Source organism: Lonchura striata, chromosome 1 (genome assembly GCF_050655825.1).
Source record: "Lonchura striata isolate lonStrDom1 chromosome 1, ASM5065582v1, whole genome shotgun sequence".
NCBI classification, from domain to species: domain Eukaryota; kingdom Metazoa; phylum Chordata; class Aves; order Passeriformes; family Estrildidae; genus Lonchura; species Lonchura striata.
Genome location: NC_140703.1, coordinates 51665814 through 51689021, shown reverse-complemented (window position 1 = coordinate 51689021; position 23208 = coordinate 51665814). Strand labels below are relative to the sequence as shown.

Below are 23208 nucleotides of genomic sequence, written 5' to 3'. Positions count from 1 at the left end.
AAGCAAGAAAAAGATACTTACTTTCTACTTGAATTGGTATTTATCTGCGCCTAATGTCACCTCCCACTTCTTTCATCACCTTATTCACAAAAGTCAATATAACCTAGAGTAAGAGCTGATGTATCTGAGGACAGACACTGATGCTGGGTTGGAGCTGCTTTAGAGCCACAAAGACAAAAGAGGTGCCCTGCACCTCCAGTATTACACAAGCAACAGCTAAATAAATATCACATAACTGTTTCTAAATCTACCTGTACATGCTAAAAACAACAAGGATTCTAAAACTAAAAATAATATCAATATTCTGCCAGAAAAAACAGTGAATATATGAAGCTCCCTTGATGTTTCTACAGGAGTGTTTTTGCAACTACCAATTCAGGGGTGACATCCTAGAAAATCAGTAAAAAGCAATACGTGTAAAGGTGGTTTTTTCACTTCTTCCTTACTGGTTGCATACCTTATATGGTCACGTCCTTATCACTTAAAGTGACTGATACTCAGAAGACACTCATATTATGAAATAAAAAAACCCAGAATAATAAAAGCAATATCACACTGCCATCTCATACATTTTTATCTTCTACTTTTGTATTCTTAAGAATTCTCTGTACATCTTCACTGCAGTTATTCCTCTGTCCTTCTAAGTTTAAGTTAGTGTCTTCAGATTCCTCTGGAGGCATTTATCTTACAACCAATCCTGCAATATGAAATTCATTTTGTATTGGCACAATGGCTTCGCATTCAAACAATCCTAATTTTAGCAGGATTCTTGTTCCCATTTTGACTGACTTTGCAGTAATCCATGTAGTTTGTTACACAAAGAATTAGAGTTCCTTTGGTATCATTATCTTCCTATGTTTGCCATCCTAAGCCTTCATATTCAATTTTTAAGGCATGTTTACGATCCTCAATTAACAATTCTGTATACCTGTTTTGACTTCAGCCATACACAGCCCTACGTTCTGCTCTGATTATCTGTTGCCTTTAAAAATAACCAAACAAAAAAACACCCCACCCTGAAACTCAAGTGCCACCCCTTTCTCAGTCTTCCTTCTGCAAACACCTAGAAGACTTTTTTGCAGTTTACTGACCTCCCCTTCAGCTTACAGATTCAGCACACGTGTTACCAACAACAAGGGTCTCCGTTGTTTTTTCTGGGATTTTGCAACATTTCCATTTTCCACTTTCTGTATCTTTTCTGCATATGAAGTTTCTTTTCCACAGGTCCCTAATTCCCTCCTCCTATTCATTAATCTCCCTATCTCCTCACACCCTCTTCCACTGTAATCCATAGCTATTGCATAGGGTAAATCAAGAGCAAGCTGCCCTCACCAGCTAGAATCAGCCACTGAAAAACAATACAGATGAATGCTTCCTTAGTTAGCATCCAGAGAGACAAACAGCTTTGTAGCCTTCAGGATGTTAGACACTATTTAGAGAACCATTGGGCTAAGCATTTCTGCTTAGGTTCAACTGGCTTGATAAGAAAAGTACCTGGCCCATGCAGGGAGGTTTCTGTGGTGTATTATTTGCTCTCAGTCCTTTGTCTCACAAGACATACAGCTCACACACATAGCCATCTATATCTGACACGCTGACCTACAGGTTTCTGCAGTCCTTGCTTGCCTACACCACCAATGCCTCTGCATATTGAGGACCTGATCCTTACAAGCACCTGTGCAGCCACCTGCCTGCATCCCACCTCCCATTTCCAGGGTAAAATCCTCCTGCAACCTCAGATGAAGGTAGACCTAGGTTCATCCTTACCTTAATTAATATAGCTACATAAGGCCACCTTAGGCTACTCACCATAAACACCTTTATAATCTCCAGTTCATAAGGAATAATGATGTTTTGTATAAAACGTGGAAGACATCTTAGGGGAAAAGAATCCAATGGTTTGGGACACAATGTCTTACCCCAGTCAAAACAGAAGCAAAGACTTTGCACGTTCATATTCCTTCAAATTACTTTACTTTTTCATTCTATTACATCATACCTTCTTAAAAGACGGTGCCTTGCCACCTCCTCATGGCCATGAAAGTACTAGCACTACAACCAGCAGACAAACACCTGGCTTTTCTGTAGGAAAAGCCAAGATCTCACCTCATCTCTGCTCTTGAGGTGTTCTCCTCCAGATGAAGAGTGCAGGGAATAGAAGGCTTTCCTACTCTTAAATTGGGGAATGGCTAGAGGTGCTTTCATGCCTCCAACCACCTGATTGCTCCTGCACAGCCACAGCTGTTTTGGGAGATGAACTGGGAAAATAACACATTAAGAATAACCCAGTGAAACAGATGAAGTTTGGGCAATTTCTTGACCCAATCCAGTCTGCTGACAGCAGAAAGATGTCCAAGTGACAGAAGGACATGTACCACAGCAGATGGGTGATAACTGGAAGCACATAAGCCAGTACTGACATCAGAAGCACAAATTAAACCACAGCCAGAAGCACCTCAGTTAGATTGACTGACTCCTGTAGACTTGCTCCTCACTAATCTTTACCCAGCAGTTAGCATTCACAACTCATATGCAACAGTCTGCTGTACACTTCTCTCATACTGGTGCCCCTTTCCAACCCCCCAGGATAAATCAAACACCATTTTCAAGATAACACTGTGCTCCAGGGATAAAGTAGCTTTCCATTTAAAAAAAAATAAGGAGACCAGCAAGACCAAATTATGACCATAAGTCTTTAAAAGTAAGTGTATATGAAAATTCCTATACAATAGAAGTAAGCTATCCAGTAAATGTCATTTACTTAAGCTTATCACACAATCTCTTGCATGAACACAACAAGGAGCGTTCAAACCCTCTCCACTGAGTTTTAAAACATTTATAATATATTAATGGTAATTCACGGTACCTAAACTTCACCATGAAGAAAGTATTCCACTCCATCAGTAGTAAGACACTACCTGACTTTTAAGAGCATCAATTTTTTTCATTTCATCTGGAGTTGAGCTGTTTAACACAGGTGAAACTGAAGCCAAGGTTCCCAGTTCAGTATCCCTTTTCCAGTAAAATTCAGATTCTTTACAGTCCTCCAGCATTCAGAATTTGCTATAACACCAAGAAACACAGAATTATTATAAATGGCATTTCGTGGACATGCAGTGACTTTCAACATGGCCAGTACTCTTTAGAGATATTAATTTAAAAACCTGAACCAACAGTTTAGGATTTCCTCTAAGCTGCAGCTTTCTGAAGTCAATATTTGTAAATCATGTTTCATGTTTCCAAGGAAACCAGGTGGGTAATATCTCTTGCAAGCAGCCTTCTTCAATACACTTTTCATGGCTACAAGGCTCACGGAAGTTATTCTCAGTCTGACAAAGAAGTTACACTTTTCCTTATATCTTCCAAAAAAACATATCAGCATGCAGAGGCAACTGAAGTAATGTACATCTACAGAAATCTCTGTGGACCCTGCTATCTGAAGCACACATCTTAGAGCCGCTGTATTACTCAGCTTTTGTATGCATTTTTCGCAATGGTAGACCTAAAAGTGTCCCGAGTAAATAGCATTACATTCATTTTGCACATGTACAAATGAGGCACTTATACACGTATCCAAATCAGTCAGTGTATCAATTACAGGTGTATCTCACCACCCTCTCTAAAAACATTATTATGCATTTTATAGTACAGTTCAAATATTAATGAAGATAGAAATCAAATCTAGGAACAGAGCAGCATGTTGTAACAGAATGCTTCTTACTTCATCTTTTTTCTTCTCTTTTACTTATTTGACAGATATTTACAACAATTTAAGGCATGACTGCTTACTGCAGCCTGCAGACATTAATAAATGGTGAGAAGCACAAAATATACTCAAAATAATTTTGTTGATAGGATCTTTGGAAGAAGCGAGATCATAAGCTAAGCAGCAATGACATAATGTCGCTACCTGAAGAAGAAAGGAAGAAAAAGTAAAGTCTTAAATAGAAATAACAAACTTATGAATTCCACTTTGATAAATGTGAATACTTAAAACTTTAAAACAAAATACCTTCAAGAGTATCTTTGTGCTCTTTCACAGTGAAGACAGATCAAAGCAACACAAAAATTCATTTTCCTGTCTGTCAGAAGTTCTGTAAGACCTGTTTCCAAACAGCCAGGTAATGTGTTTTTACACTATATATTTAGAGAGCATTTTGTAGCCAAACATTCCTGCTGAAAAACAAAGATTCTGAAGCTTCACCAAAAGAATATAGACTAAAAAAATACATATCATACCCTCTCATCTGCTCACATCTACCCAAAAGACACCTTCAGCAAGTGTTTTCCTACACAAAATATACCCAGAGCCCAAGATGCTGCATTTTGCTTACTCGGAGAAACTGAACCCTGCTTAAGACATGGATGTTTTTTGGTGGCTCAGGGCAGCCAAAGAAACACCAGCCCTTCGAGAACCTCCTCTGGATGTAATATGCATGGAGCCAAACTCATGGGCTTCAGCTGCAGCAAATCACTGCATCCAGCACAAGCATGCAACTTACAAAGACAGGTATTCAAGAACAGCACACAAATAAAACCCAAAACCTCAAAGGAGCAGCCAGAAGACTTCTGACACTTCAACAGAGGATTGTTCTAACAACAAAAATAAATCCATTGCAACAGAATCACTTAGCACACCAGCCATCACACTAGGTACATGAACTTCTTTGGCAAGCAGTGAAAAACCAGTTTCTGCCTTGCACTAAGTCTCAAAGGTTTCTGCAGAATAAAAAACATCATTTCACAGCTCATGATTGAGATGATAGTAATGGACAAGATGTTCAGAGGATAATAACCAGTGCTGCACTAAGAGAAATCCACGTTGCATGGTAAGTATATTCAGCAGCAAGTAGCTTTTAAAAGACCTTAAGTCATCACTGAGCAACAAAGGGTTTTCTTTTGCTAGCATTTATTCATGAAACACACATCTTCACTTTTCTTGGACTATTTATGTCCTCTCCACACTCTTTAATTTAGTAGTTCCTCTCCTCTATAACCTGTCTTCATCCCAGAGAAGGGCAATGCACATAGTTCAAGAGCACAACTGGGAAACAGATGTACAGAACAGAAATACTTTCCTAAGATCCGGGAGGCAGAACAAATACGAGGACACATAGAAAAGGCAGACCACACCCAGACTGCAAGGAGAGGAAAGCACCCCCAGGACCCTCATGCTGGACTGCAAGTAAAGTCATGGTCACCTCAAACCCCAGCTGTCCCAGTTACAGAAGAGCAGGACACATAAAGCATCTGAAAGAAATGGAGTTGCTTTCCATGTAGCAACTTTTGAGATACTACAAGCTTTTCCAGAGGTAAAACAAGACACCAGCACTGAGCCACCACATGCAGCTCCAGCTGCCTATGGCACCTGCCCAGAAACCAAGGGGTTACTGCTTCATCACGCTGTTTTCAGGAACTGCTGCAATAAATCCTCAGCAGAAATTCAGGGCTCCAGGGACCTATAACATGCTATGTCATCTATAACATAAAAATGTAAATAAGGTACAACTGATTTTTACATTTAGAATTGTGCAATAGAAACTAATTTTGCATTTAAAATCCCTAAAACCTCAAAAGTAAAAACGATAAAAGGGCTAACAGTCATTGCATGGAGAAAGCAAGAGCAACATTACTGGCGAAGAGCAAGAAACAACACCTTAACATTCCATTCCAATAAGAAAACGGAATCAGTATTAGCCTTTGCAGGGAAACAATTTTAAGCTAATGACCACAAATGCTTTAAGGTCACATTTCTTCTTTGCCATGCAAAGCACTGTACTCAGATGACAAAGTTCAGAAGTTCTGTGTCGAGAAGTTCATGAACTTCATTCAGAGCTTTGCATATCACTGCCAGATAGCACAGGGCTATCTTAATAAACTGATGGCTCCTAAAGAGCATACAGATCATAAACAGTAACAAGCTCAACAGAGGAAAGTGAAAGCATCCCACTGGAAGCCTCAACAGACACTTCACTGAAGAACAGTCTGTCAAGGAGGAGGAACTGGAGCAAATGTTTGACTAACAAATCACCGAAAGTCAACTGGATCTTAGAAAGGTGTTATCTTTCTTCACAGGCCAATTTGTTTCACAGTAGCAGTGCATGAGATGACTGTAAAATTAGCTTTGTAACTTATTTCATTTTCCTTTTTTAAAGCACAGATAAGTAAACACTCACTTGGACTTCTCTCATGAACATAAAGAGACATTCTTTCATCATAGAGTCTCCATCGGGCCAAGATGTGTTTCTAGTGCTCTTAACCTGGTTCATTTTGCTCTCAAGCAGCTTGAAGCATTAATAAAACCTTTCCTCTGGCCACCACTTTCTAGTTCCTAACTTGTTGCACAAGGCTAGACTGCACAATGGTCCTTGTTTCCAGCCCTGATCCTTCTCACAGGATCTGCACTAGTTACGTCAATTTGCAAAAAGAAAGCAAAATAGCCAACAAGCTTCCTTCTCCCTCTTTAAGGAAGAAGCAAATTACCTTTTCAGCTGTACTGCTTTTTGATAGCTCTGTGCCCTACATCATTTTGCCTGGCTCCATGATGAAGTAGAAAGAAAGTTATCACACTGAGTAAAACTACACAACGAAAAAACAGGCAAGCAAAAAAAAAAATCTTGCTTTGGCCTTTAGTTGCTATTTCAGGAAGACAGGGAGAAGGTGGGGGGGAAAAAACCAGAGAAAAGTACACCTTTAAACAGTTTCCTTGTAATATAAGGTTACTTATGATCACAGTTTTGAAGTCAGAATTAGCAGAAATTAAGTTTTATTTAGATAAGTGTATCTCTTCGAAGACTGAGGAAATAGAGCAGTGTATACCTAAGCACTGAAAAACATCCCAAAAAAAGATGAAATAATTAAAGTGAAAAGGTACAGTTTGTTTGAAGCAGGGCTTCAAAGATAAGATTACTGTTAAAGAGCAAAACTTCCCCAAGTTGAGCAAAACTCAGAAAAATTCCCAGGTTTTCTTACTAACTCTTTTAAAACTGGTACAATTAATGAAAAGCAGCTGCAGGGGAGAGGGAGCAGACTATCCCAGGATTAAATCTGAATTATTAAATATGTAATTATCTAGAAAAAGCATAGGAAGAAAAAGAAAAAAAAAACAGAGCAAGAGACTTGAAGGTCTGAGAAGTGCAGCACCAGGTAAGGACACCAAACACTGGAGCCTGGGTGCTCCTGCTCAGCTGGTACCTTTGGCCTAAGAGCATTCTATTCGTACTTTAGATAATACACTGACTAGACATGCTCAAAAAGGCACCTGAGAACTGGGGTGGCAGTGTCATCAGCTGAGAATAAATCAAGTATTTGAAAAAATTATTTTCATAAGCAGCTTCACAAAGCAAGAGTAGCTGGCCAATCCTACCTTTTGACAATGTTTAGAAAGAGCAGGTTAACCAAAGCTGCTCCAAAACCTGTTTGGTAAAGAAATGGCGTTTTTCTGTAACACTATTTTATCTCCCCATGAAAAATTCTGACTCTATTATTTAAATTTTTCACCAAAATTACATTTGAATTTATGAAACTAATTTACATTCCTTCTTTCATCAATGCTCAAGTGGTGCCCATTTGCTGTTAAAGTTTCAAAGAAACTACTTACCCTATAAAAAACACAGACTAAACAAAACTGAAACACAAACTAATCAATAAGCAGGTGCAGAACAGAATATCTCATTTCTCACAGCTTATTCAACCACCACAAATTACTGGATCATTCAGAAGTTGAAAAAATCTACCATGAGCAAATTAAACTAAGTAATGATGTTTCTCTTACAGTATTTAAATATAAATAATATGCTGAAGGGTGATAGCTACAAGTTCTAAAACTCCCAAGGGTATTTTCAACAGAAATTGAGAGTTTGTCTTAATAATAAAATAACACTTTTCCTTTATTCACTGTAAAAGTTAATTATATACCAATAAATTTTATTAAGATATTTAAAGAAACCTGGCATATCAAAAAGAAATCAAGATATTATTAATTTTTTTAATTATGTTTTCCGTGGTTTATGAGTTCTAAGTATAGCTGACAAAGTCAATAGTAAAACTGAACTACCTAGTAAATCAGAAACACATCAGCCATACTGTAATATTAAATATATGAAAATTCAAACACAGCAAATGAACATTAATTCCATGAACTTTTAAAATATACAGGTATCCATACAATGCATTCACTCAAATAACAATTTGAGTATTCTCTGTGTAAAGACTATTTAATCTGCTGTGTATCAGCACACTAAGCATCACTTACCCAAAAGACAATACTAGGAATGCAAAATGAGTAAGAACTACAGGAACCAAACAAGATTTAAACTGTTTAAATCGAGTTGTCTTGCCCACTATTTTGAAGTCAAAATTATTTAAATCAATTCACCTTCTTTAACAACCACAAAGTAAACACTGTTCAATTATGCATATTCTGAAAATAAGATAGAGAAGGAATTGACAGGAGACTAGTTTGACCACTCATTTAAGAGACAGAAGTATAACAAGGTTAAGTGGCTGGAAGCCAAATATATAGCTAAATTCAGGGAAGAAATAATGCATAGAGATTAGAGTAATTATAACCACTGAACAGCTCACCAAAGGCGACAGTTGATTGCCCACTGCATAAAGTTTTTTACATTACAAACATCTACTCACAGAATGTTCCAGTTCCAAGAGACCATGCATGGTTTGCACAGGACAAGGTGATACTCTACTGATGGCATTACTGAAATTGAATTAGATGATCACAGTGGTCTCCTCTGATACACAAATCAATGAAACTACAATTTGACCCCATGAGAGATACTATAATATTTATTTCTTCTCACTTCACCAAGTGCTGCCTCCAGTGAGTATACTGAATTTGACTTGCAAACCTCCTGCTATCCTGCTTAAATGCCAACCTGTCCATCACCGCCTAAGATTCTGAACATCTGTGGCTAAATTCCAACTTGTTCATCCAGGCAGAAATCCTTAGAAGTCTTTGCAAAGTCTTTGCAACTTGTATGTTAGTTAAATGTGGCTTTGTGGGTTCACTTCTTCTATGGCATTTCAGCACTGGCAAGACACTTTTAGGACACAATTTCTGTACTTTAACCAGCTGCCAAACCTCAAGCTTCAAAAGAGCTGCAATCTAGTCACTCAACTTTTAAACTTGAAAATTCTATAATGTCTGTCAAATACTGACTGGAATTACTGTTTTAGATCATACCAAATTATTACCGTAGTATGAATCTCATTTCTGTTCTCTCCTTCAAAAATTACTGTTACAGATTCTTTGAGAGATTAGAACTTCTGGGTTTTCTGAACTACTTCTAACACTGCCTTACACAAGGGGAGTATTTCCACTGATTATTTTCGTGTTTCTATTACATTAGCAATATGAAAAGACTTTTCACACTAACCTCACGTTTCTATTTTTGATATCACAGTAATATGCAAGGAGTCAGCTTGGGTATAGCAGTAACCCTAGCCTGCTCTGATCTGCGGAAAGACACTACTATGGTGACCACAACTAAATGCAGGGAACACCTTCACCCCACCTTTCCCTCTCTCTGCCACAGAAAGCCATGCTTTCAGGAGGGCAGGCCTGCTCCAAGGGCTTGCCAGTTAGGCACCGAACTACTGAGAATATAATCCTTATGCAAAGCAAGTAGCAATTTTAGCAAACATACACACACATACACATATAAATGCAATCTATAAAGGCTTCTTTGATCAGATGTCTTGAAAACACAACTGTACAAGCAGAAATGTTAAGAAAAAACAGGGGGTAAGTAGGTAAAGTGGCTAGGGTTTTTGTTAAAGGGAATGCACTTTCAAGTAATCCAGTATCCAGAAAATGCAGTTGTTTATAAGAATTCAGCAGCTTTTTAATGACAAAGTGATTAACAGAAGGGTTACAGCAAGAGGAAGAGAGCAGCATTCTTCGCCCAAAGAGAGGCTGAACAGTGCTGCTGGCAAGAGGCAGAAAGCAACGCAATAATTAAACATTAAAGGATGAGAACTGATGGATGGGAAAAAGCAGCATCAACTGCACTTAGAATTGATCACAAGAAGAAACTTCCTTCTTTTCCTTTAATTCCTCTTTTTTATTTCCTTTTTGTTTTGAAAGCCACACAAGTCAACTTCAGTAGTATTGGGCAGATGTGGGATCTGAAGGTATAAATAACTTTTATTTCTGTTGATGGACTTCAAGCTATGACCTCAGGAGGACTTGGGTACCAAAACACTATGCTCCTGATGCTGTCCCTACTATAGAAAATCCCAGCCTGGCTGAGTCTACTGCTCTCACAATACATGGGCTAAGTTAACACCAAATAACTAAAGCCATAAGGAAGCCCACAGAAACTGCTATTCCTTCTTCACCACCACCAAACCCTTCAGGGCCTCCAGTGCTTTTCCCAGGATTTGAGCACTACGAATGATCTCTCACTTATTTTTTAGCAAGTTCAATGTACTCATTTACGTGTGAACTAAACATCTGAGACTTCCTGTACTGTCAGCCAACAGAGGGGTTTTCTGAAGGTCTCTTGACCGTAAGAATTATTCTGGTGTTGTGATTTTAGTACACACTTCTGAGGCAAGGATGAGCTAAGCACTTTGTTTTTGGAAAAGGAAAGTATTTTATTCAAACTCTCCACCAGAACTGACTTAGGCAGATGTCTGTGACTGCTCTGCATAGAATTCTGTCTTCAATCTCTGCCTATCCCACATACTTCTTCAGCATCGCTGTTGCAGAAGAAATGCTGTGTTCCTAAATCCAGCAACACATGAAACCCAAACAGCAGCACATCTCCAGCAAGCACAAAATAAATCTCAGATACTGGCTGGGATGCAAAGCAGAGAATGTGCACTAAATAAATTTTTTTTTCAGTTTACTATGTTTAATTGTTTGACGTGACTACTATAAACTTTATCCCACTGAAGACACAATCAAAAATTACAAATCTACCATCTTCTCAAAATAGGAGGTCTCCAAGTATTAAGATAGACACTTTAGCCAAATGTTGATTTAGCTGAATATATATCTTGGCAGTAAAAATTAAAATGGCAATGCTATCAGAAATAGCAGCCTCCAAATCTGCCTCTTAACTAGACAAACTCTGCATGCTCTCACTTTCAAAACCTCATTTTTTCCTTTCAAAATTGTGTAGGGCACTGTCTATACAAAAGATTTCCTTTGTCAAATGGAACAAGGGAAAAATTAAGTCACCTTGTAACTGTTACCAATTTATAGAAAGGGGAAAAGAATGTTTTTCTCTACTTTTTTTTTTTTTAAGAAAAATGTTTTCATTTCCCACTTGGAATTTTCTTGCAACTGAAAGATTCTCTGAAAAAGGAACTGGAACAGCTCCAACTACTGTCCAACACTTTAAAAGACTTTAAAGTGTCATCAATCACAGGTCTTTACATGCTCTTCTAGAGCACTGCCAACTCACATTTGAAGACTAACTCAAAAGTGTTTCATGCCAGCATTAAACATTCAAAATAAAGACAGATACAAAAAAAAATTCTATATTATTCTAATATTAAGTCCTACTCAGATTCCTGTAAAATGTTACTACATAGTATTAATAGTCATTATTTTCCTTTTTTTTACTCGGAGGAATTGGCAATTGATATCATTAATCCTAAATATTTCAGTGACTACCTCAGATGACAACTAATTCTGTCTGCTATAACAGGTCCCTTCAATTTTTTTGCAGACCATCTGAAAATGGGAAAAAAACAGAATGGGAAAAAAAACAGGAGAATAATATTAATGGTAAATAACAAGTCACAAGTATTCTCTGAAACTAACATAACAAATTTCTAATACTGCATATTCCAGCTAACAAACTTCAATCATTTAAATAGAAATGCTCAGTGACTGGTTCTTCAAAGTCTGATTTGAAAGCATCTGAGAACACTGAGTATTTGAACCAGCCACCTCTGACAACTTTGGTAGTAAAAAAAAAAAGCAAAAAAAAACTCAGTACTTTTTCTGTAAAGAGTACTTTTTTTGAAAGATTCTTCTCTCAGGTATCTACAAATAGAAAATACGAAAATACTGGGTTACATATAGTTGCCTTTACTCCTGTCAATGGCAGCCTGTCAAGACTTGAACAAAGTATATGAGAATTACAGCTCCCTCACACTCAGGAAGGGTTCCAGAGCTCCCTGATAGCATCTCCAGCTCTGCAATGGACCTGACCTTGTTTCCAGCTGGCCTGAGCTCTGTGCACACACCCCCCGCACCCACGCAGCCTGCCAGCATCAGTGCTGCCCATGCTGCTGTCAGGGACCTGTAAGGCTCCAGAACAGACGCGCAACACCACCACCAGAAAAGCTCTTCTTGGGCAAGGCAGAGAAAAAGAAATTATTTAGGCAGTCAGAAGGAGGATCAGCATTAGCACGCAAAACCTTGTGCTCTTTGCTGCTCTGACCACTGGACAACACCCCGCATTAATAGGGAATTAGGGTCACTGCTTACCACCTTACAGAGAGGGTAGCAAAGTGCCTGTCCCAGGTGACACGTGACAAAAACGAGACTAGAACTCGGGTGTCCCGACATGATACATCATCTGATTAATTAATTATCCCCTTAGTGGCACTGATGTCCAAGGTCATGCATTTGATTGTTCTATGTTAAAACAAGGAGAACATGCTCGCCCCACAGCCAGGCCAGGAACAAAGCTCAGGATTTTTGAGTCCCATCATTACTCTGCTATGTAGCAAATACCGTGCCAGCCATTAGCAAAGAGCACGCCTCATTCCCGTCCTGAAGGCTGGTTCACAGAGAGGACAAAAGCTTGCTACTGCAAACCAGACATTCCTTAACTCAAGTGGTGCTGGTCTGCACTGCAATGCCTAACGCTGTTAGTGCCAGCACTGCCAGCCACCCACGAAAGTATAAACACCACTGCACATGAGGGCGTTTGTTTTAAGAAACAAACAAAAAATAAAAACAATTCTGTGTATAAATAAAAAAAACAGATTTTTAAAAAATCACAAGACAGTACTAGAATCACATCCAGAGGGTCAGAAATATCAGCATGTGACAATCTTGGCCAACTTTATTTAGTATCACTAAACATATACTTTTAATAGTCCTGAATCATAGCATCTCCCTTGATCCTGACAAACAGTTTTAGTTCAAATAAACCTTAGCTTTTGCATCCTTGTAATTATACCGAACTTAAAAAAAAAAAAAAAAAAATCAGCAAGCCAACACCAAGGTAAGTCCTACCCTTGTAGCTGCAGCTGAAGGGACTCTTCTGGCACAGGAGTTGATATGTACAGATGTTGAGTGCATGAAGAAACATAGATCATAACATACAGTCCCTGAATATATATCACATGACTTTACATATTCACTCCCAAGTTTTACCATGTATTTGAGAAACACTGGGATAGCTCATGCCACCATGCCATCCCAAAAATCCAAGAAATTACAGAAATAGCTACAGAACCAAGACACACCATAATTTAAATTTGCCTTCTCCAGATCAAAATACATCATTCTGCAGCAGACATAGATGCAAAAATAAATGTACATAATAATTAAATTTTGGTTTATTCCCAAGTTTAGGTAAGGCTTTCTAATTAAGAAGAGCTATTACACTGAACTCAAGAAAGTCCATACAGCTTCGGTGTTACATGCAGCATAGATACACTTTCTGGGCAAAAAACGTATTCATTTTCCCTCATCTTCCTATCTCTCAGTATTATTTTAAGAGTTCTCTGCAGTCAAAAGGTAAACAGAACTAATTAAAGAACAGTCTATCTTTTTCACATTGATACAATAACAGAATATTCTGACTTGGAAAGGACCTGCAAGATCATTGAGTCCAACTCTTAAATTAATGGCCCATACAGGGACAGAACCCACAGCCCTGGCACTATTAGCACCATGCTCTGACTAAGCTGTCTGTCTGTCTGTCTGTCTGACTAAGCTCATCTCCTATAGTCATTGCTTGGGAGCAAACGAGAGCATAGATTTCATACGAACTTCAAACCTGTTAGACACACCAAACTCTGCAGAAGTAGGAAAAAGTTCACATATTCAGGGCACAAAATCTAAGCAAACTTTCTGCACAGAAGAAAGATTCAAAATGCAAACACAGCATTATTAGGGCTGGAATTTATATATATATATATATATACATACACACACACATATATACAGAAAAACCAAAACTGACTCCACAGCTTTCCTCAAATTGGTCCAATTTTACCCAGTTTTGCAACAGTGCCACAAGGACTGATCAACACTACAGTCAAGTTTGTCAACATATGTCTATCTAGCTATAAACTAATGCAATCGTGTTGACACTGAATCATCAAACATAACTTTTGCTGTTGTTTGGGGGTTGTGTTTAGCAGCAACTTTAAAAAAAATCATTCAGCTGAAGCAAGGGGACTGTCTAAAGTTCAGTTGTTGAACGCAGGGTAAGATTACACGGAACTTTTTCCAATGACAATGTTGACAGTGTCCTCAATACTTCAGTGCAAAAGTATTTCTCCTTTCTAGTGTAAGCATGAATTTAATTTTAAAAAAATCTTTTTTAGTGCATAGGAAACATAGTCATTTCATGCTTTCACATTTTGCATTCACACGATTCAAAACTTATCATACAGATACAGCACAGTGCAATTGGCACAAGGGAAAGGAAAACCCCCAACCTGGCTGCTCAACACTTTACTTAACAACTCACTTTGAAACAATATGTTTATTACATGTTTTCCTCTTAGCAGGAAAAGTGAGCATGCTTGTGTTTGCAGCTCCTCCTCTTTCAAAGACACACAGCTGCAGCTGTAGTAAACAACCACTAGTCAAGAACTGAGAAGGTCAAAGTCTGGGTGCTGCATCCATTTCAGCCTTTCTAAAAACAAGATTTTTATTTCAGGAAATTAATTTTTTTACTCATTTTGTAGTAATGTCAAGGAAAGGCAAACCACAATCATTCTCCAACAAAAGAAACCAAGATATGGTATTTCAAAAGCCACAAGCAAGACACATCAGTAAAAATAAGTGTTTTCAGATCTCCATCTTTATTAATGAACAAACACATCATTCACACTCTCCTATTTTACTTGATTCAAACAAAGACTTGGTCAAAACCAACTTTGTACTGATTTGACCTGTTCCACAAAGCAAACACTGAAGGGAAGAGCAAGGAGGTTGGCCATGCAGAGAAGTGGTGCCAGGAGCCATGCAAGGTTCACAGAGGTCATCCAGCAGCCTGAAGCAAGGAGACTACAGCACTTTATCTCAGGGAATGCTTGCATAAGTGGACATCATGCACCCAGCCATGAGAAAGGGCACTCAGCTTTCCATTATTTTACAGATCATCCAAAATCTAAACAATGGGATACCCCAGAAGCACTGAAAACTCCATCAAATTACACAGACATTCTGCAACCCTCCTGTGCAGCATAGAGCTCCCCAAGCATCCAGAAAAGGCGTTGCCCACTTTCCTCAAATACATGGTCTGTATTTCTATTTCACTGTAGTGGTTATCATCACATACCACCTTGGTCTAGGAGAAAAGGAAAACAGTCACTACCACAGGGTTCTGCAGCCCAAGCCCTTTGCTGACTCCATTCTAACATCTCCCAGGGGAAGAGCTATTTCAGCCCCACATTTCTGCCTCCTCTCATCTGGAGTGAAACTCTGCTCATGCATGTTCAGGTCTGGCTGATCCTGACAGAAACAGCTGGCAGAAGACTCCACGATTAGCCTGTCCTGGAATCTTAAAGTTTATTTTTAAAAGTTGTTACACAGAGTCTTCTTGGGCTGTCAGAGGACTTTCCAGAAAAGGTTTTTCTACGAGAAAGCAAAGAACGGCCTGGAAATACTAGCATGAACTACTGCTGGGGGAAAAAAAGACAGAATTAAAAATACATAATTTCCCATCCCCTCTATTTACACGTCTGATATTGCCTCACTATCAGAAACAGAAAATAAACAGTATCTCCCATATTCTAAACTCCTTCCCAGCCCCTCCAGAATAGATGCACTCACTCATCAAATGACCTATGACATACATTTTGTCAAAAAGCTGTTTTCCTCACAAAAAAAAAAAAGGAGCTTCTCAGACTGCGCCCTCCTCCCAGTTCCAGGTACCACGCACAGTAAAAAAGAAGAAAAAAAAAAAAAAAAATAAGTGGGAAAAAAATACTGAAAGGGGAAAGAAAAAGAATGAGAAAGAGGAAAATGCCACCACTGTTGTTCTGGAGGCAGTGGTGGGGCGGGCGGGGTGCTGGCCCGGGGAGGGGCGCGCATGGGTGTCACCGAGGGGGTGATGTCATCCACCAGCCTCCAGCCCGGGCACCTGCCAGCAGCAGCCTAGCAGCGGCTGCCAAAGCCTCCGGCAGCACGGGGAGGGCAAAAAAATAAAAAGACGGTGAAAAAAAAAAAATCCGCAATGTTTCCCTTCGCTATGCGCGGTTCGTTTGTGACGATAGGTGACATGCCAGCTTGCAGAGAGCGGTTTCAACTTGATTACGTCCCATTAGAAAGATATTGAGACACTCCCCCTCTCCCAGCACGTATAATAAATTAAAAAAAAAAAAAAGCAGCCTCGGTTTATGCAGCCTTACGTCACTAATAAAATGCTCCTATCGCCCCATCTGTGACCTATTCAGCACAGCTACTAATCCCACGCTGTGACCACTTTGCTGTTCCTGTGCATTTCAGAGTTGTAGACCAACCAGAGAGCAGAAAATGGAGCCCATATGCCAGCGCTATATAAAGCAGCCTCGCAAAGTTGCCGCGAATAATCTACCTGCCGTGGCGAGAAGGCAGAAAAGTGAAAAGGAAAAAAAAAAAAAAAAAACCAAAAAGGGTGGTGGAGGGAGGAAGAAGAGTACCATTTACTTCACGATATGTAATTCAAAAAATAAACTAGTTTACTGTCTACTCAGGGGAAGGGGGGCTGCCAAGAGGTAGCAGGATTTTACAAGCTCTATACAGACCCCGATCAAGTGAACTTCTCTTCAGTGCTTCCCACCGAAACGGCTCGTACCTCCTCCCTAAGCGCACAAAATACCTCACTGCCCAAGCAAGCCCGTTTGCGGGACTGAATTGCACTCGGAGATCCGAAAAAAAAAAAAAAAAAAAAATATCCGCTGTCTGGACCGGAGCATCGCATCCCTGCAAACCACGGGGAGGAGAATATAAAATAACCCGTCTCGTAGCTCCTATCCGCCTCCCCCAAAATCCTGCACCACCGCTGGTGGTTGGATGTTGGGGGAGGCGGGTAGGAGCCACATCTCATCCCAGAGGAAATTTCATCCCAGCAGCGGAAAGCTTTCGGAGGGCTTCACAGGGTGACGCTTATGCCACGGGGTAACCCAGCTCCCGCAGCGGCTCTGGGCTCACGCGTTAAATGTAAATACCAGCGGTTTGCTCCCCAAGCTCCCGACTTCTCCAACAGCGAGCATTTGTTCACAGAAGCTGTAGAAGGTAATACAGCACCACACTCTTTTTTTATTTTTTCCCCCCATAGAGGGTTATAGTCCGATTCTTCCCCTCATACAGCGTTACACTTCGATTTTCCCCTCCACCGAGCGCTACACTTTATACTTTTTTGATATTTTTTTTTTTTTATATTAATTGCCTAGCCCCGAATGCGCACGGGGGCCGCCCGCCCCCACCCCCCCCACCGGGGACAGCAGCACAAAGGGCTAGGCGCTCCCAGCTTGCTGCTCATCACCCTCCGCTTATCGCTTTTTATTTCCTCCCCTCGCCTTTTTCACCGCCGCCCCCACCCCCTTTTTCCCCCTCCTAGAGCCTCAGCGGGAAAGTTGAGGGAAAAGTTCGGGCCGGCGCCTAGCACCCTACCCCGGTATCGCTGCCGCCGGGGCACCGGCAGGGATGGAGGCAGGAGGGAGGAGGGGATGGATGGAGCGGGGGAGGGAGCGGGGGAGGGAGGGCACCGCCGTTAACCCCCAGCTCGCCCCGGCGGCGCCGGGGGAAGCGGGGGGGTGCCCTGCCCCCCCGCCTGTTCTTTAAAATTATTTAACTTCAGTATAGGAGCGGTATTTTGTTTGTTTGTTTTTTTAAATAGAGGCTGGCTGGGACAGCAGCAGCAAAACCCACACACATTGGCCGTTTATCCTGCTAAGAAAGGGAATCGGCACAGACCTGAGCAGAAGCGGCAGAGCAGGAGAAGAAACTGTTTCCTTCCCTGACACAGGGTCCCCGCTCTGTGTCTGTCTGTCCGCCCGCCCCGCGCTGCCCGGGCAGTGCCCCGCGCACTCGCACACCGCACCGGCGGAGGCAGCCGGCGGCCGTCCCCGGGAAATGAATGGGGGCAGCCCGGGGAGCCGCGGCGCTCGCTCGCCACCGACTTACCGCGTCACATGATGAGCCCGGGCAGGGTGGGCCGGGGGTGGAGGCTCCCGGCGCCGCCTGGCCGCGCCTCGCGTGGGGCCGCCGCGACGCCCCGCCGGGCGCTCAGACAAAGGGTCCGGACCGGTGTCCCCCTCCCCAGCTCCCGGCCCCTGCTCCGGCCACAGCGGGCGCCGGTGGCGTCGCTGGCATGCGGCGCGTCCCCGCCCCCACCGGCAGCCGGGCGGAGGGAGGGGAGGGAGGGAGGGGCCGCGCCCCCGCCCCGCGGCCGCCCCGGTGCGCCGCCCGCCCCGCCCCGGGGGTGGGGACGGGAACGCCCGGCCGCGCCTCCCCCTCCCGGCCCCGGCCCCGGCCCCGGCCCCGGCCCGGCCGCGGGGAGGGGCAGGGCAGCGGGGCGCCGCGGGGAGGGGCCGGGCGCGGCCGGCAGCGGGGGCGCCGAGGGGAGGCCCGGGGCCAGGGGCCGCCGAGGGCGGGGCGGGGTAGGGAAGGGAAGGGAGGCGCCGGGGGAAGCTCGTGGGGGGGTGCGGGGCCATGGGGGAGCCCGGGGCTCTGGGCGCGCTGAGGGGGCACTGAGCGGGGCGAGGCGCTGGGGGAGCCGGCGGAGGGGAGCAAGGGGAGCTCCGAGGGGCGGGCGCAGGGCGGTGGTCACGGGGCGGTGGGCGCGGGGCGGTGGCCGCGCTGAGCGGGCCCCGGGGACACGCGGTCGCGACCCCGGGGCCGTCCCGGTGGGACAGGACGCGCCGGGCGGTGTGTCCGCCCCAGAGGGTCTGCCGGACCGGCCCCCGCTGTTACCTGGGGCTGTGCTCTGCAAGCCTTTCCCTTCTCTTTTATTTTGTTTTCTTCGCACAGCCAGACTGCAGCTCGTGAGAAGTATGCGAGGCGTGGGGTTGTGGTTTTTTGTGTTTTTTTTGGTCAGCGTTTGTAAGCCCTAGTCGCGCCCCTGCAAACTGAGAACTTCCTTTATGGGGAAGATTTTTCTCACGTAAGGGCTGCAGATACTGAGTTGTAAAGATTTTAATAACAACGTATAGAGGAACAGATTCCATAATCTTAAAGTTTGTTTAAAACACGAAGTCTTTGTTTTAAAAGAACTTTCAGAACCTTAGGAAACAAAAAATATAAACCCTTAAGAGTCAGTTAAACCTTTAGAAGTAAATATCTATTTCTTTTCACAAGCATTCTTACACGTGTTTACACTGTGAAGTATTTTGGTGGAAGGATCCTTGTCCCTGCCTGGGCAGTATTGAAGCTATTAAGCTGGCCTGATAGGGTACCTATGGATTCTCCTGCCTTGGAGAGCCTTTTGTTAATGTAAAACTGCTGTGGCTGTTTTCTGCCTCCTTGCCTGTGGTTGGTGTTGCATAAAGTAAATACGGTGTGGCCAGAGCACAGGTGAGCTTTGACCAGCGCTGCCTGTTCAGATGGTTTCTGGCCAATGGTCAGGGGCCATTCAATTTAAGGAACCTTAATAGCCTTTTGAATAATCAGGGTGCTGTGCTGGCCCCTGGCAGAAGCCATGGTCAGAGCAGGTACAAAATGGCAAGTTCTTTATGAATGCCACCCCTTATTCTCTCAAATTCACAGTCAGCTCAACAGTTCCTGAGAGTCCCCATCATAATTACTGGGTAAATAAAAAGCAAAAAGAGGGATGGATCCCGTGTCTAGGAGGTTGGCCTGTCATGTGAAGGTGTTTGTAAATGCCCATACAGCTTGTGTATTTGCACAGAAAGCCAGGCGGAGTGCAGATAAATAATTGCTGCTAAATGCTATTACTTTCAGTAAATACAAACTAATATTTGCTGCTCATCACAGTATTTACTGAAGAAGCCAGAAGAACCAGAACCAATGTTTGTTCCCAAAGAGGATTTCATGCCAGCTGCCAGAAATACATCTACTCATCTCTTTCCCTGTAATGGTTCTCTGCCTCCTCTTGGCATAAATGTTTTGGATAATATAACCCTTTACTATTTTACATTTTACCTCTATTTCCACAAGGGGAAAAAATGCAGAATAATAAATAAGAAATGTTAAAATGGGTATAAACAGAAGTAGATATCTGCAAAAGGCATAAAAGGGATTAAGCGTAATTTGCTATTGTAATGTTGTCTCTGGTCTAATAATTTCCTTTGGACAAAAGTGAGCACAGAGTAAAATGGAATCTAATGACCCAACTGACATATTTCCTTATGCTAGTAGTTTAGATCAGAACCAGCTCCAGCTCCTGGTAAATTACATATGTGATTCATTAGATTTCACCTAAGTCAAAAGTTAACATTGTAACACTTGTTTTAAAAGATAAAATATGCAATCCCATAGGAAGCCAGCTGCTATAGAAGATGGCTGGAAACATTCCCTGGACAGATGCATAGCTTATATTCAGATTTATCAATTAAAAAATGTGAGTATTAACAACATTCATCCTTCTTAACCACTTGGAACAGGGAGCGCTGAGTGTTCTGCAGGAAAAAAAAAAACTGGTTTCTACCTACCGAGGTTAAAGGATTAATGAATACTTGGCACACGAAAAATGAATAGTGATAGCCAGAAGAAGATTGCATGTAGACAGTGATAAGGTGTGTAACAGAGAAACATCGCATTACACACATTGCTGTGCCCTGAGAAAAAGACAAAGCTCATTTCCATTGAATTTCAGATAAAATATTTTAAAACATCAATATTTATTTTGTCATACTTAAAAATATTTTATTCATTTATATAAAATATCTTAAGAAATCATCTAGAAGAGGCATTGGCTGACTGACATTGGGTGATAAAATTCATTCTTCTTGAGTTTCATTATGTGCTATGTTGGCTGTTTACATGGTCTGTTGCCTGCTACTAAAAACTATTACCCATATACATGAATGTGCAGGGCAGTATCTAAAGCAAAAAAATATGTGGTTACGTTTGCAAGAGGAATGTATTACATGATTATATATCAATAGATTGATACAGAAGTAGGGATATTACACATTAGTATTTGATATATAACACAGATTTATAGAGAAATGTAGTTCTCAATCACATGCTTTTATGGAAAATCTGTCCTACTAAATCACCATCTTGGCTCACTCCATACACCTGACCCCTCTGTTTCCAGTCTCCTCTAGCTTAACAAAGCTGGGTGTGCGTTGTCAGTATGAAAATGTTCTGGCTTACATTTTAACACAGAAATACTTTAAAAGTATTTTGTATTTCTCAAGATTTAGAAAGTTCTCTTTTATTCTTTTTTTTTCCCTTGAAAGAAGAAACTTTAATTATATTTCCTTTGGATCAACAGGATTTTTCAACATTTTTTCAGAAACACAGTCCTGAATTTTGAAACAGTAACCGTAACAGTGTACTGCCATATATTATTCTAAAAATAGAAAACTGTACTTTTGAAGCCAGGAGAACAAATCAGCCCACAGACCATTTTTGGTTGCTTGTTTTTTCTAAAGCTCGACAACTGTGTTTATGTGTGATTTTAGACTTTTTCTGTAGTTCTTCTCAAATTCTCCCTATTACCTACAGAGCAGTACTACTGAATCACTTTTATTGAGTCCCACTGCTTACAATATCAGGTGGCTCTTTCCAGTCTTCCTGTAGCTGTTTTTCCCCAATGGAGTTTCCTAAAACTTACCAAAAACAAGATGCTACAAAATCTACCCTTGATGTTCCTCAACCTCTCATCTCTCCTGTTTTTGCTCTCCACTGATACAAAATTTTCTTCATTGTCTTCTTTGTTTTGTAATTTTGTCTTAGATCCTCATCCATGTGCAAATAAATAATACTGTTCAATGCAATTTAGCAACTTCTACCTTTAGGCATGCATTAAGGTTATATTAATAACCAATCATTTTTCAAAATGGAGAATGGCACCACCAGCAGAGAGCACACTGGAACCTCAGAACAAAAGAAAACAAAAAATCAATAGCATATTTTAACAATGCCTGAAATTGAGAGATTTTGTAATTTAAATTAACACCAGTTTTTTAAAAAATCACTTAAGTTACCTATTGTATATTCCATTTCAGATAGCATTCAATTGTTTAATTCAAATAAACAACACACACAAAAAAATATGAACCTTACTACTCAAACAAAAACCTAAATGCATTTCTATTTGGGATGCATGGTTAGACAAAAGCTTTAACAAATTACATGATGCATTTTAGAAGACAGATTGTGTTCATTTGCTGAACTTAGAGAAACCTTTGGGTTGACAGATAATCAATTCAAATACCTACAGCTGAGGGATTGTATTACTAATTCCTTTCACAAGCCTTCCCTTTTGGATACAGGCAAATAAATGTGTTTTCTTTGCCAAGGAATTGACCACACCAGCAGATACAACCTTTCAGGTATGGTTGCTGTCTTGCAATACAGCCTGTGGTCATCTTCAAAGTGCTTCCTCCACTCTTTCTCCATTCAAACTGGTGTTAAGCTCAACATGAATATGTGGACCTTGTCCCTTTATCTGACAGCTGGCATCAAGCATGAGAGTACAGATTCTTTTGGGCCAGGACATCAACTTCTGTTTCTTTGAACCTACTTAGGAAGTGTTTCAACATGCATACCACTCTGCCATTGAATGCTAAGCTTTGTAGTCAATTTCTAGGTGACCATTAACCAAAACAGTCAGTCTAAAATGTGGAAGCACAACTATCAAGTTTCATGGGCCTCACTCAAACATCAGCAGTAGTATTCCTTGTGTATGAATGTTGGAGCTTTTGGACACCATATCTTTTTCTGTATGTCTTATAAACAAATTGTTTGTTCTTAGGCTGTCAGGAAATCTTTCCTTCAGCCCACTGATACTAAACCCCCCCCACTAAAAATACACAACCTAGCTCGTTGCATAAATGGTAGTGTTAGTGTAAACAATGAAGCCTCTA

General features: G+C 41.3%; 1 protein-coding gene across 19 annotated transcripts in view; it reads right to left on the bottom strand.

The window, feature by feature from the left end:
* Positions 1 to 19242, bottom strand: part of KLF12 (KLF transcription factor 12) — a 235085-nt gene extending 215843 nt beyond the window's left edge. For 3 of the 19 annotated variants that reach the window (XM_021548069.4, XM_021548071.4, XM_021548074.3), the window contains exon 1: positions 18335 to 18513. The gene's annotated coding sequence lies outside the window, so the exon portion shown is untranslated. Of the gene's footprint in view, positions 1 to 16953; positions 17097 to 17821; positions 17845 to 18124; positions 18524 to 19123 lie in introns of those variants that run through there. The other 16 variants (XM_021548070.4, XM_085556328.1, XM_077781368.2 and 13 more) reach the window with 15 other exon arrangements.
* Positions 19243 to 23208: the final 3966 nt, after the last annotated feature.